Here is a 16,563-nt window from a genome sequence, read left to right as displayed (position 1 = left end):
ATTTAAATTAAAGGTCAATAATTAGGGGAGGCTCCAGAATAGCTGGCACCTGCAGGGTAATTAGGATTAGTTAAAAAGAGACCAAGTTTAACTTGAATCATGGTACTGGTGAAGTTTTTGGATGATAGTACGTTAGGGAAGCTTGGGCATCGCATGTCTAGAAAGATATGGTTTCGATCTGGTGCATTTGGCCAAGTGGAACTGACCGAAGCTACCCTTAAATGAATCCTAACCAGTTAGACCAAGATTTAGTACTAAGCTCCGTGGATAGGACTATTCAGAAAACCTCGAAAGGTTGGTTACTACTAATGACATCCATGTGACTCACCAAGCTTAGAAGTTTATCCAAAGATTGCCTATTTGTGGAGACCAAAGCTAAATCTGAATCTAACACAAGTTAAACCAAAACTCCATAATTAAAAATCCAATTTCATCTCACAAAATCATAGAATTCCCTGATTGATAATATAGATCGGGTGAGATGAACAAGGCTTAAATTTTTTTAATTAAAAATTAATTTCAAAATTTTAATTTCAAACTTAAAAATTAATTTCAAAATTTTTTTTAAACTTAAAAATTAATTTCAAAATTTTTTTTAAACTTAAAAATTAATTTCAAAATTTTAATTTTAAACTTAATTTCAAAATTTTTTTAAACATAAAAATTAATTTCAAAATTTTAATTTTAAACTTAAAAATTAATTTCAAAATTTTTTTTAAACTTAAAAATTAATTTCAAAATTTTAATTTTAAACTTAAAAATTAATTTCAAAATTTTAATTTTAAATTTAATTTCAAAATTTTAATTATAAACTTAAAAATTAATTTCAAAATTTTAATTTTAAACTTAAAAATTAATTTCAAAATTTTAATTTTAAATTTAATTTCAAAAGTTTAATTTTAAACTTAAAAATTAATTTCAAAATTTTAATTTTAAACTTAAAAATTAATTTCAAAATTTTAATTTCAAAATTAAAAATTAATTTCAAATTTTTAATTTTAAACTTAAAAATTAATTTCAAAATTTTAATTTTAAACTTAATTTCAAAATTTTAATTTTAAACTTAAAAATTAATTACAAAATTTTAATTTTAAACTTAAAAATTAATTTCAAAATTTTAATATCATACTTAAAAATTAATTTCAAACTTAAAAATTAATTTCAAATTTTTAATTTTAAACTTAAAAATTAATTTCAAACTTAAAAATAATTTCAAAATTTTAATTTTAAACTTAAAATTAATTTCAAAATTTTAATTTTAAACTTAAAAATTAATTTCAAAAACTTAAAAATTTCAATTCAACCTAAAATTATTTTAAAATTTTAATTTTAAACTTAAAAATTAATTTCAAAATTTTTTTTTAAACTTAAAAATTAATTTCAAAATTTTAATTTTAAACTTAAAAATTAATTTCAAAATTTAAATTTTAAACTTAAAAATTAATTTCAAAATTTTAATTTTAAAACTTAAAAATAAATTTCAAAATTTTAATTTTAAACTTAAAAATTAATTTCAAACTTTTAATTTCAAACTTAAAAATTAATTTCAAAATTTTAATTTCAAACCTAAAAATTAATTTCAAAATTTTAATTTTAAACTTAAAAATTAATTTCAAAATTTTTTTAAACTTAAAAATTGATTTCAAAATTTTAATTTGAAACTTAAAAATTAATTTCAAGTTAACTAAATGGTTATACATTTGATTTGATGTCAAGTCTAGGGGGAGGAATCAATTAAAATTTTTTCGATTTTTCAAAACATTTTTATTTAAAAATCTAGTTCTGAGAATTTGACTTTACTTAATTCTACTTAATTCTACAAAAATTAAACTAAACGTAAGTTTATAAACTAAGTCTTTTTAAAAAAGTTTTAAATTTTTTACAAACTTAGTATTGAAAATTATACTTCAATTAATCTTGAAATATATTTTAAAACTTAGTTTTGAAATCTTGCTTATGTTTGAAAAGAGTTGAAACCTGTTTTAAAAAAAAAATTTCTTGAAATTTAGAACTCATTCTTAAACCTTAACCTTAGAAGCTATTTTTCACAAAACTTAGCCTTTAAATCTAAATTTTTTTATATACACCTATTTTTGAAAACTAGCTTTAGAAAAATCAAGTCTTTTATGTTCTTAAGTCTTGAAAGTTGAATCCTTTACCAACTCAGTTTTAGAAAATCAATTTTACCTAGTTTTGAAAAATAGATCTTTTAAACTTGTCTCAAAACTTAGCTCTTTTACAAAAGATAAATTACTAAATTTAACTCCCCCAGATTAACTTGACATGACTCCTTACTTTGTCTGAAGTCTGTATTTTTTTTTTTAAACATGCTTATTTTTTATGAATGCCAAAGGGGGAGTGTTAGGTGGGTTAAGTTAGCCAAACCAATTGAAAATACAAACTAACTTAAAAACCTCCACATAATGATGTTATCTGTTTTTCTTGCAAATATCTTCACTAACTTAACCAGGTTGTCATTCCATCAAAAAGGGGGAGATTGTTGGTGCGGTTAGCACTAATGATTTAACCCAGGTTTTGATGAATGACAAATAGGTTATGTTAGGTTTATTGTTGATCTAAACTCTGATCGAGTGTGCAGGATAAGTCCAGACAGGTCGACGGGCTGACCGGATGTCTGGCACGAAGCCCAGCTATGTCGACGGGCAGACCGGGTAGCTGGCACGAAGTCCAAGCGGGTCGACGGGCTGACCAGACGCTTAGGCACGAAGCCTAGCTAGGTCAACGGGCTGACCGGATAGCTGGCACGAAGTCCAGACGGGTCGACGGGCTGACCGGACGTCTGGCAGGTAAGTAAGGTAAGTCACTGGAGGGGAGTGACTGCGAGGACGCGTTCCCAGGAAGGGAACATTAGGCGTCGATCCGGCTTAGATCCATTTCAGATATCTAAGTCGAGATCGTGACTAGATTCCGGTCTCGGAAAGACGGAATCTAAGTCATACTTTTTCTGTTAATTCATACTTTATAAATTGTGCTAACAATCTGTGTTGCAGGATATATTTTGCCTCGGACTAACCTTGTTTTGCAGGAGAAGGAATCTCTGGAAAAAGGTGGTCCGGGCGCCCGGAGGGGATCCAGGCGCTCGGAGGTCCAGGCGCCCGGAAGGGATCCGGGCGCCCGGAGGCAACTTTTATCCTCTGCGTCGCCTCGCCACGTGGAGCATCCTGACTGGACTTGCCACGTCGCACCAGGGCACCCGGAAGGGATCCAGGCGCCCGAAGCAGCATATAAAAGAAGCCCCAGGGGTGGAGCTTCGACATGATCTCAGAATTCCCAGATTGCTTTGCTGCTTTGTGCTCCAGCGACGCTAACAAAGCTCCGACAACGCGCCCTTGCTCTTTAAACTTTCTTTTCTGTTGGTATAGCTTTGTGTTTTGTTTCATTAGCATTTTTTGCACTCTTTTTGTAATCACATTCGAATTGCTAGTGATTGCCCAACGAAAGTGGTCAAGGACCACGGGCCTTTGAGTAGGAGTCGTCACAGGCTCCGAACGAAGTAAAATCAATTGTGTTCATTTATTTTTCCGCTGCGTACTTTTACACTCGAGTTTTCGAATCGATATTCACCCCCCCCCCTCTATCGAACGATCACGGTCCTACACGAACAAGATGTGTTCTCTAAAACACAAGGATGGAGAAGAGAACACCACAAGTGTGCTAGCACTTCTTGATGCTCTCGGATGGGATTGGAAGAAGAACAAAGGAAAAGAAGAGAACAGACTCCTCTAAAATCTCTATGTGACTTTCACTAACCTTTCTTCTTGGATTAGATTCATCAAATGAATCTAATACTCTTGGTTCATCAAATGAACCTAATCTTCATCCACTTGTTCTTTATGTGTGACCCAATAGGTTCTTGTAACGTTGGCAATGCCCCTAAACTCATTTAGAAGCATAAGTAATGAGCAGTATCTAGCAATACATCATTACTACCCAAGTTACAAGAATGTTGAGATCCAACATCACCTTGTGACTACTAATTGTGACTCCTCACAAAATATGACAAGTGTCCTTCTATCCTAGACATCTAGATTGATCAATGTGAGGCATAGACCGTGTCATCCTCTGATTAATCTAAATCTTGAACTCCAAGTAGACTCACTAAATCAAATGAGCTCAATATCTCATATTGACTCATTTGGGCATGGCCATGCACTTCGTGGTCTCACTCTATCAAGAATACCGATGTCTCTCCCATCATATAGGAGGGATAGATCTCATCTACATCCCTCCACATAATTTGTTACATACCCAGTAATCGCCTTTATAGTCCACCCAGTTACGGGTGACGTTTGACGAAACCAAAGTACATAACTCCTTATGTAGGGAACCTTGGTGACTTCGGGTCTAAGGACTAGTAGTCATACTAATAGCCACATGAGAAAGTATATGACACTCATATAACGATCTATAATACTTTCTCATGGCAGGTCATTCAGTATACATTCTCTAATGCATACCCATGTGTCAACTTGATATCTTTATATCCATGACTTATGAGATCAAGTCATCGAGTTGACCTACATGCTAGTCTTATTGCATTAACATTGTCCCTGAATGTTAATACTCGACTAGGAATGATTAAGAGTAGTGTTCCCTATATCATCTCACTATCGATTCAACCAATCGATTTATATAGGTAAGAACCTTCTACTCAAGGACGTTATTATACTTAGTTTATTTGGCACCAATACAAGTAAGTATAATAACCAAAAACCAAATGTCTTTATTTATATAGAATATGATACAACAAGTCCAAAATACAATCATCAAATGATTAGCTCTAGGGCTCTAGCTAACACGTCGCCCACATGACGTCTAAGAGGAGGCGAGGGATATGACAGAAGATCTCGAGGTTTTTAGCATACAAGGAAGAGGTATAACTAGTATTTAATTTCCGAATCATACTAGTTAATTTTTCTTTGTATAAATACTAAATACAAGAGGCATTCGATTCTTGTTTTTCGATGTTGTATTCTTTTTCTTTTTTCCTTGTGATTTGATTGTTCCTTTTGGTTAACCTAGAGTTATATAAGGAAATTAAATATTAACTTTCCTTAAAAGGCTTTGTCTATTCGGTGGTGGTTGCTCCCATATCCAAGAAGGCCAAGTGCCTCGCCATGCAGTACTGGAAGTCAATTTTGGAAACTAATATTTAATTGAATTTATAACCTAGGTGATTTGGATCAAACGTGTTAAGTTCCGCAGGAGATCCAAATCTAAACCTAAAAGAGCATATAAGTTAAACTTGGAATCAAACATGTTAAGTTCCGCAGGAGATACAAGTTTAACTTAAAAGAACACATGGTAGCTAGGAAAGGTTCAGATCACGTACAAAATTTTTGTACCGTGGAGCCATTGGGTTTTCCAAGTAGCAACCAACACCCCGGATGGTAGAAAATCTCGCAGTCATAGTCCTTGACTAGTTCGAGCCATCTACGTTGTCTCATGTTTAGGTCCTTCTGTGTGAAGAAATATTTCAGACTCTGGTGGTCTGTATAAATCCTACACTGAGCCCCATATAGATAATGCCACCATATCTTGAGAGCAAAGACCACAGCTGCTAGCTCCAGATCGTGAGTGGGATAATTTCTTTCATGTTCCTTAAGTTTCCTAGAGGCACAGGCAATGACCTTGCTGTTCTGCATAAGTACAGCTCCAAGTCCTAATCTGGAAGCATCACTGTACATATCGAACCCTTCGTTACCTTCCGAAAGAGTGAGGATTGGAGCACTGGTCAATCTCCTTTTCAATTCTGTGAAACTCTTCTCGCAGTCGTCTGTCCATTCATACTTCTTATTCTTCTTGGTGAGAGCTTTCATAGGGATTGTAATTCTAGAGAAGCCTTCTACAAACTTTCTGTAGTAGCCTGCTAGCCCGAGAAAACTTCTGATCTCACTGACATTCTTTGGCCTGTTCCAGTTACTACAGCTTCAATCTTTATTGGGTCTACCATTACTCCTTCCTTGGAGATAATATGACCCAAAAATGATACTCGGTCGAGCCAGAACTCGCATTTGGAGAATTTCGCATACAGCTGCTTCTCCCGAAGAATCTGCAATACTATGATCAGGTGTTCGACATGCTCTTCTTGGGTTCTCGAATAGATGAGGATATCGTCGATGAAGACGATTACAAACTTGTCGAGAAATGCCGAGAAAATCCGATTCATCAGGTCCACAAACAGAGCAGGAGCATTCGTGACTCCGAAGGGCATAACTACGAATGCAAAGTGTCCGTATCTTGTTTGGAAAGTCGTCTTCGGTATATCATCCTGTTTCACTTTTACTTGATGATAGCCAGACCTCAGGTCAATCTTAGAGAAGACAGTGGCACCCTTTAACTGGTCAAACAGGTTATCAATCCGTGGTAGAGGGTACCTGTTCTTGATCGTTACTTTATTTAGCGCTCGGTAGTCTATGCACATTCGCACAGACCCATCTTTTTTTCTTTACAAACAGTACCGAAGCTCCCCATGGAGAGTGACTAGGGCGTATAAGTCCCTTGTTGAGCAACTCCCGTAGCTGTTCCTGAAGTTCCTTCAATTCAGCTGGCGCCATACGGTAAGGTTCTTTAGAGATCGGTTTAGTACCAGGAATCAGTTCTATCTCAAATTCAACTTCTCTATCGGGGGCTAACCCTGGTAGTTCCTTGGGGAATACCTCTGGGTAGTCGCATACAACTCTGACATCTTCCCGCTTTTGGTCCTCTGCTTGATTGGTATCGACTACATGTGTTAGAAATCCAGTGCATCCGCGGTCTAACATCTTTTGTGCTTTTAAGGCTGACAAGAATTCCTTAGTCTCCTTCCTTGGTTCTCCCATAAACTCGAATGTCGGTTCTGCTTCTGGCTGAAAAATCACTTTTCTTTTACGGCACTCAATCGAAGCACCGTATTTGCTCAGGAAATCCATGCCCAATATAAGGTCATAATCCTGCATGTCGAGTACTATCAGATCCCAGTAGAGTTCTCTGTCTGCGATTCTGATGGGTGCAACTCGCAGCATATGAGTAGATGGCATTACTTCTCCCGAAGGCAAGGTCGTTAAGAACTTGCAATCTAAGGCTTGTGGTGGCATGTCTATCTTCCTTGTGAAAGATGTAGAGACGAACGAGTGCATTGCCCCAGTATCAAATAATACAGTAGCATGCTGACTGAAAATAAATATCTGACCTGTGACAACCGTAGAATCATTCGCCACGTCTTCCTTGGTGAGGGAGAAAATCCTAGAATTCGTTGTGATTGGCGGGGCTTCCAATATCCCTTGGCTTATCGAAGTCCCTTCTATAGCAGTCTGCATCTGATGTAGCTGTGGGGGAGCACCTCGGTTCTGGACATACTACTGATGAGGTGTATGAACCTGAGTAGGGAAGTTCCTGGCCATATGTCCTTCCAATTCACAATTGTAGCACCTATTTGTGCCTATCCGGCATATCCCTAGATGCTTCTTTCCACATGTGATACACTAAGGAAACATGGGTTGCTTGCTTGCTGGACCACCTTTAGAGTCGTTTCATTGCTTTCTCTTGCCACTGTGGTTTCCTTTCCAGTTGGCTCTGGTATTTTGAGGTTTCTGTCCTCCTGACTGGGCTTGACTCTTGCCCCCTCGTTCAGCACCTTCAGATAGTGTTCGGTGATTAAGGCACTGCTGATTAGCTCTTCTACAGTCTGCGGTCTATTAGTTCCACCGGCCAAGTTCAGAGCTATCTCGGGTCTGAGCATCTTCAGCATGAGTCTGACCCTTTCTCTTTCTGTACTGACCAGCTCTGGGCATAGGCGCGATAGTCGGTTGAATCTCTTCACCGCTTCATTAACTGATAGGTCACCTTGTCGAAACTCGGTGAACTCGTCGTAGTGCTTTTCGTCACACGCATGTGGAAGAATTCTTCGAAAAATTCAGTTTCGAAGTCCGTCCATCTCATTTGATTTACTTGTTTCTTTGCTTTGACTCTGTCCCACCACATTCTGGCATCACCCGTAAGGCAGAACAATGCACACTTGACCTTCTCATGTTCCAGCCAATCCAGAAGTTCTACTATGCTCTCCACAGTCTTGAACCAGGCTTGAGCGACCCATGGTTTGCAGTTGCCAGAGAAAGTTTCCGGTTTCAGTCTCTGCCACTGAATCAGGTAAGCCTCCTGTCTAACCACTAGAGCAGGGCCCACGGGTAGTACTGGTGCTGGTGGTACTGGCACAGCCATAAGTACGACTGGCATCGTATTCTGGTTCCCTGGTGGAATGGTAGGGTTCCCCTGTTAATTCATCAGAGTATTTATTACTTGCTGCTGTTCAGTGACCTGACGTTGAAGTTCAGTGACTACTTGCATCAGATCAGGTGGGGGTACCGCCTCATCGGCTCTGGTATTGCATCTTCTAGCCATGCTTATCTTCATAAATGACAACAAGGCTAGCATAAGTTATTATTATTCCTAACAAGGCTTAGCATAAGTTATCATCATTCCTACCCTACCTTCATGCATACTTAGACTAAAACATTCCTTATCATAATTAAAAGAATAGAGTAGGCATGCATACTTAGATTAAAGCATTTCTTATCATGCATAAAAGAAATAGAGTAGGCATAAAGATGACATATAAATTCTTACTTGGAGCGGCAGGATGGAGGCTTGATGTGTGTGTAGTGGAAAGACAGACCTGCTCTGATACCAAACTGTAACGCCCGCCCCTCTACTACCCTAAGGGAGGGACGGGGTTACTTACTTGAATCATACATACGTATATGAAAATCATGACAGCGGAAGTATATATATAAGAAACTAACTACTGATCATGCTATCATAAAAGCATACTAATAAAACATGGCATGTGAACTATAACATCATGTAACATAGTAAACGTGTCAACATGCTAGTGCATATAACTTGATTCAATATTTACTACTTGCAACATGATCATCTTACTAAAGCATAAAACATGAAACATAAGTTCACCTCAAGTATAAACCAACCAAAAGTATCTAGTAGGAAAAATAGTTCATAAGCAAAACTTAGAGTAGTCTTGAAAGATAAAATAGATCTTCTTTCCACCATGCCACTTCCACACACATCATTCGCCCTTCCTGCTACTACTCTTAGTGTAGCCATTCCTTACCCTTTTCTGCAATATAAGGAAAACATAAAACTATAAGCACATAGGCTTAGTAAGATTCCTTCCTACTCACAAAACATAAATCATGCATCTTAACATAAAGTGGAGACATGTTCGTTTAATCAACATCAAGATATAAATTTGCATGATAGCATAAGTAGAGTCATATACATGTAAGTAAATCATAACATAGCATGTGAGAAACTCATACATAAGGAGTAGCATGATCATCTAGGCATCATAGACATATTTTCTCAAAAGAAACATCTTACTAAAACATAGAGAAACATTTAGCATGAATAAACATATGCAAGATGTCTTTTGAAAACATGTATCAGAAATGAGTATATGCAAGATGTCCTTTGAAAACATATATATCATATAAATACTTAAACATAATCTCATCATGAGGGCCCGGCTTTGTATCACATACATACATGAATGCGCGCATCCTAAGTAGATCCATGGTAGCAAATCTTGAACCTAATAGGAACTAGGCCCGTTTCATAGACCATCGACCTAGGGGCAACTTAGGAGCCCATCCCTTTTACTAGGCCCGTAACATAGACCATCAACCTAGGGGCGCTTAGGAGCCCACCCTTGGTACAAGCCATACAAAAGTAAAATAGCGTACATATTTCTTGTCATATCATAGCATATCATATCTCTTGTCATAACATGAAGAGTGCTCTTAGTCCCAACTTAACGGAAGCATCTCTTAGGCTATCATGAAGAGTGCTCTTAATCCCAACTTAAGGGAAGCATCTCTTAGGCTTTTCCTCATACATAAGCCTTGCATAAACATAACATGATGGCAATGAGTGCCCATAACATATAGCATATCATAGGAATCATATCATGGTGGCATAATGTGCACATAACATGTAGCATATCATAGGAATCATAACATGATGGCATAAAGTGCATATAGCATATCATAGGAATCATACATGATGGCATAAAGTGCACATAACATAATAACATATCATAGGAATCGTAACATGATGGCATGAGTATACATATCAAATAACATGGTGACATAAATTCATACTCTATCATAGAAAGTCATTATCATGCATGGTTAGGGTTTTGATATTCCTACAAAACCTAAATCACAACCTAACCGAGACCTAGAGGTAGGATTCTAGGTTTTTAACCCAACATGAAGCATGAAAACTTAAACTAACCATATATCAAGAATCATACATCATGAGGGAACATAACAAGCATAGTTAGGTTTTAAAACTTTTCCCTAAACCTTTCATTCAATCTTGGCCGAACCCTAAGGGTAAGGTTCTTAAACTTTTAATACCACAAGAAGCATGAAAACTTAAACTATAACATATAAGAGATCATACATCATAAAGAGGCATAAACAAGCATGGTTAGATTTCAAACTTTGCTCTAAGCCCTATTTTTTCATCTTGGCCGAAACCCAAAGGTAGGGTTTTACACTTTTGAATACAACATGTAGCATGAAAACTTAATTCACAACATATAATGGTCTACATATCATGAGGACCAATAAACAAGCATAGTTAAGGTCTTAAATTATTTCTAATCCTCTTATCCTTCTTTGGCCGAAACCCTAAGAGGATAGCATGGAATTTCTAAGAAACATGAAGCATGAAAAATTTATACTCACATCATATAATAATCTACATATCATGAGGACAAATAAACAAGTATAGTTAAGGTCTTAAATTGTCTCTAATCCTCTTATCTTTCTTTGGCTGAACCCCTAAGAGGATAGCATGGAATTTCTAAGCAACATGAAGCATGAAAAATTTATACTAAAATCATATAATGGTCTACATATCATGAGGACAAATAAACAAGTATAGTTGAGGTCTTAAATTGTCTCTAATCCTCTTATCTTTCTTTGGCCGAAACCCTAAGAGGATAGCATGGGATTTCTAAGCAACATGAAGCATGAAAAATTTATACTAACATCATATAATGGTCTACATATCATGAGGACAAATAAACAAGTATAGTTGAGGTCTTAAATTGTCTCTAATCCTTTTATCTTTCTTTGGCCGAAACCCTAAGAGGATAGCATGGAATTTCTAAGCAACATGAAGCATGAAAAATTTATACTAACATCATGTAATAGTCTACATATCATGAGGACTAATAAACAAGTATAGTTGAGGTCTTAAACTTCCTCTAAAGCTTTTATCCCTTCTTGGCCGAAACATATAATAACCTAATCCTAGGTTTTTGAACATTATCAATCACATGAAACACACGGAACTACTTGTACTGTAGGTGAGGGAGATACTTACTTCCTTTCGCTTGGTTTACTAATGAAAATACCCTTGCTTGTGAAGCTTTTTCCTAGAGAGAATTCCTTGGCTTGGGTTCGGCACAATGACGAGGAGAGAGCTTAGGTTTCGATGGAGGGAGAAAGGAGAAGGAAGGAAGAAGAAAAATGGATTTTTCCCTTCCTTTCTTTTATTTATGCTAAATGAAGGAAGAAAGCAAATTCATCTTTTCATTAGGGAGGAAAAAGGCAACTCAAACTTTTCCTTCTAAGTCTCCTTCTAAGTGAAAGGGCCTTCACTTTAACTACAATCTCCCTTTTTTTCCTAACAGCACACCCTTGTTGGGGCTACTGGTTATCACATACATGCATCTAACAAGAGGTCCAAGGTTCAAACCTTGGTCATGTCTCTTTTTAATTCTATTTTCTCTTATTTTTGGAAAAATTCACATAAGGCCTATTCTAATCATAATAAAATTCATATGAAATTATTAGAGATCCTATAGGTGTTACACTACCTTCCCGTCTGCCCCTCTTTTCCTTTTGTAGATCCATTTACATCCAATAGCTTTTACATCATTTGATGGTTCTACTAGCTCCCAGACTTTGTTAGAATACATAGATTCTATTTCTAAATTCATTGCTCTTTGCCAAGATGCTACATCTTTATCTTGGAGTGTTTCGTCATATGTTCGGGGATCAAGTTCATGTTTACCTGGGATCAAGTCCGAAGACTCTCCCAAAAACATAAATTTTTCAGGTTGCCTCACAACCCTCCCACTACGACGAGGCACTGTCTGTAGTTGTGTATCATTTGTGATACGTGTTGCAGTTTCTTGTTATATTTCATCTTGCACTGTTGGTACTAAAGTAAACGTGTCCTCTCTCATTTCTTCTAGAATAATTTCACTCATGAGCTTGTGGTTTATTACATAGTCCTCTTCTAAAAATTGGACATTAGTGCTAATAATGACCTTCTGATCTTTAGGGCTATAAAACAAATCACCTTTTGTTCCTTTAGGATAACCTATAAACAACCGAACTTCTGTACGAGATTTCAACTTATCAGCATCTCCCTTCAGCACATGTGCTGGACTACCCCATATCCGAACATGACTCAGACTAGGCTTACGCCCATTCCACAATTCCGTAGGAGTAGAGGGTACTGATTTAGAAGGTACCAAATTCAAAATGTACACTGTCATTTCTAAAGCATATCCCAAAAACGAATTTGGTAATTCTGAATAACTCATTATCGATCTAACCATTTCCATAAGAGTCTTATCCCTTCGTTCTACCTCACCATTTTATTGGGGTGTACCAGGTGCAGACAATTGGGATTGAATCCCAACCTCTGATAAGTAATTCCTAAACTCTCCTGAGAGGTTCTCACCACCACGATGAGACCGTAGTGTCTTGCTACTTTTACCATGATGTTTCTCCACATCAGCCTTGTACTCTTTGAACTTATCAAAGCACTCAGACTTGCAACGCATCAAGTAAATGTACCCATATCTCGAATAGTCGTCTATAAAAGAGATCAAATATTCAAAACTACCTCTCGCCTGGATAGTCATAGGACCATACAAATCAGAATGAACTAATTCCAACACATCTTTTGCTCTATACCCTTTGGCCTTAAAAGGTCTCTTGGTCATTTTTCCTTCCAAGCAAGATTCACATGTTGGAAAGTTTTCCAACACTAATGAACCCAAGAGTCCATCGACTATTAGCCTTTGAATCCTACTCAAGTTAATATGACCAAATCTTAGATGCCAAAGATATGTTTGGTTCACTTTTAAAGGTTCCTTTCTCTTATTAGAATTAGAGGATGTGTTATTAATTTCCATTTATTTCTTTGTGGGAGTTATCGGATTTAGAGTATACAAATTGCCAATTAATATACCAGAACAAATAATTACCCTATTTTTCTTGATAACCACTTTGTCATCAAAAGAAACAGTATATCCATCCAAAAATAGTTTAGAAACTAAAATTAAATTCTTTCTAAAACTTGGTACATAAAGATAATTTCTCAAAATCAAAGTTCTATTCCTATCAAATGATAAATAGACATCTCCCACTACAATAGCCGCCACTTTCGTAGCATTGCCCATGTAGACGTTTATCTCTACCTCATATAGTCGTCGGGTTTCCTGGAACCCCTGTAATGTATTGCAAACATGATCAGTGGCTCCTGTATCTACACACCAGTTACTGGTAGATAACACCACTAAACATGATTTAACTACTAGAGAATAAGATATACCTTTATTGTTCTCTCCTACAAGGACAGTCCGCCTTCCAATGTCCAGACTACTTGCAAATGAAGCACTTGCCCTTCGGCTTCTTTACTCCTGCTTTTAGTCTAGTACCTAGAGATCGATTCACTTTATTTGCCGAGTCATCTTGTTTCTTTTTCTTCTTCATGTCTTTCGACTTAGAAGTAGAAACATTTTCAGTAAAGTGAATTTGAGAATTATGACGAAATAGCCCCTATGTTGCCTGAAGTTCAGTCAGTAGTTCCGCTAATGAATAAATCCTTTTATTCATATTGTAGTTCAGGCGGAATTGCTCAAAACTTTTGGGTAGCGTTTGGAGAATAATATCGACCTGGGTTGTCACGCCCCAGAGGAGTCCCCGTCCGAAGAAATTTCGGCAACATCTCCCCTGTACGGAGGACAATCTGAAACTTTCTACATATCTCCATAACTCAGCCACATGCGGCTGGAATAATAACAATAAATATAACACAACCACACAAACATCCACACAGCTATATATAATCAAACAAAACAGTAATACTCTGACTCGAAAACCACCCTACTCAACTACACTCGTAAAACTCAAATCCGACGAAACTCACCTCTTATGCCGACCCGACAGGCATGTAGTAGAATAAGACCAAATAAAATCCATCGACATCACAAAATAAATACAACGTCCAAGTATCAAACAAATCAAGTCTAAACATAGACAAACGAGAAGAAAACTCAAAAGTCAATCAATCCTCGAGGTCTGCAGGGGATCTAGCACTACGTGTAGTGGGGACTAGCGACTGGAACTCCCTCCTGACAGCATCAACCTGAAAATAACAACAATGGAGGCGGGGTGAGTCCAACACTCAGCAGGTACAATTGATATGCAAAGTAAAGAAATAACACCTAGCACTAATCATGCGTACAGTCTCCTGATAAAGATAAAGGTAAATGCAAACCGAAGAAGACAGGAGAGAATCTGTACTAACCAGGACCCAGTATAAGGACAAACAGTCCGAAAGGTATAGAAGATCTGTATGCATGTCAAACATAGGTATCCAAACAATATGCATATAAATGCAGCAAACACAATCAAACAATAAATGCATCATGCATATGATGCCAATGTCATAGCCACCCCGTCAGTCAACTCACAACAAAAGTGGGACCAAGTGGGTAGGTGTGACAACCGTGCACTCAACAACACTACTCCTGATGAGTGATCGAGTGGATGTTGTCGGAGTACACACGTACTCCTACCCCAAATCATAAATGGGGGAGCGCAATGCTCTCATCTCCCGGTACGCTGTGACGGGAGGGATCTCTAACGTGCTACACGCTGCGTCACACTACCCATGAGCGGATCAACGGAGCAGGAAGAGTCAAGCGACGTGCTACCACGGCGTGTCACGCTACCCATGGCGTCTGGCGGAGCACCGAGCAGTGATGAAAGCTGGCAAAGTGCTCGACAATAATGGAGCAATCTCTCACACAGCATGCAATCATGCGAATGGTGCATGTCACTAAGCATGGTAATATGCTAAATCGATCTCTGGACATATGATAATGTGCACCAAAGTAAATAAATCATATCAAGGTATACTGATCACATAAGGTATCAAACCTAGGTCCTGACATGGTAAAACATGGTTATATCACTACCCATGAGCATGTGAAATCAGATAGGTATCAATACGAGATGCAAACAAACAATCAATTAAGCAGGCAACATGTATCGGGCAGTGATTAACCGAACAAATGAGAAAACACAATTAATGCAAATTGTTAATTTCATTACTAAGCATATCAAAGACAATAAGTCAAAAGTACCCGCCTCCAATCGAAATGGTCCAATCCGACAATCGAGATACTCATCTCGAATCAAAGTCCTGTAATAAATCGTATAGTTTAGCTAAATTTAATTATAAGCAAAAATAGCTAAACCAAAATTATTTTTCTCCAGAAACTCTAATTAAATAGTTAATCGCAGTTAACTATCCCTAATCCAAAGCTTAGGATTCCATTCCTAACTTAACCACAAGTCGACCAAACTACACATGAACCACCAACTATATAATGAATCAAACATATCCAAACAAACTCAATTAAGTATCTTACCCAATTTAAATCTGCACCACTCTAAAGATTCTGTCAACCGCACAACTGAAGATCAACTTGTCGCCGCTAGCAACTAAATAAATTGCTGGATCAAGGAAACCACAGCAAATCCCATTAGAATTCTTTCCCACTGTCCAATTAAGATGAGGACATCATAAAATCAGCAACACCTAATTTTTCTTACCCAACTCGTAGCCGTGCTTGTTGATCCACACCAGAACTGTGGCTACCAGCACAAATGGGTTGCTGCTGGAACAAATTGAACAAACCAAAACAGCAATTAATCCAGATTCTTGAACCCACAGAATTTCCAACCAAACTAAATCTCACCGTGGATTTGCTCAAGGCAGAGAGCACTAGGGCAGCGGCGTCGGCAGGCACAGAGGTGGGTCGACAGCAGCGGCTCGGGTTCTAGGGCAGAGGAGAAAAGGGCGCAGCCCGCGCGGAGGAGAGGACCAGGATGTGGCTCGGTCGGCGGTGGCTCTGTGCAGAACTCGGCGTGGAGAAGGGCGGCGTCGCGAGAGATGAGGGAAAAAGGAGAGTTCGGCTCTGATGTGAGGTGATCGGAGATAGGGTGCCGAGAAGGGGAAAAACCGACAATGGCTTGAGCGTTGCCGGCGCGTTTCCTGATCTCAGCGGCGGAGAGGGCTCGCAATCCAAGCTAGGGCAAGGCAATTAACCGGCTGCCGGCGCTGGGGTTCCTGGCGGTTAGGGCACAGGTGGTTCGGCGGCTCGGCGCGAGGAAGAGAGATCGCCGAGCGAAGGGAAAGGCTAGGGCATGCGGGAAGAATAAG

At 37.8% G+C, this 16,563-nt stretch overlaps 1 long non-coding RNA gene across 1 annotated transcript; it reads right to left on the bottom strand.

The window, feature by feature from the left end:
* Window positions 1-15,525: 15,525 nt before the first annotated feature.
* On the bottom strand, window positions 15,526-16,161 carry LOC122024973. The gene is made up of 4 exons (XR_006123550.1): window positions 16,100-16,161; window positions 15,954-16,015; window positions 15,770-15,854; window positions 15,526-15,540 (listed from the first exon to the last, which is right to left on the bottom strand). It is a non-coding gene; the product is annotated as an uncharacterized LOC122024973 (long non-coding RNA).
* Between the last annotated feature and the right edge of the window lie 402 nt (window positions 16,162-16,563).

The sequence above is a fragment of the Zingiber officinale genome, chromosome 9B (genome assembly GCF_018446385.1).
Source record: "Zingiber officinale cultivar Zhangliang chromosome 9B, Zo_v1.1, whole genome shotgun sequence".
Classification (NCBI taxonomy): Eukaryota; Viridiplantae; Streptophyta; class Magnoliopsida; order Zingiberales; family Zingiberaceae; genus Zingiber; species Zingiber officinale.
The sequence above is the reverse complement of the archived record's forward strand: the minus strand, read 5'-3'. Positions and strand labels throughout refer to the sequence as shown.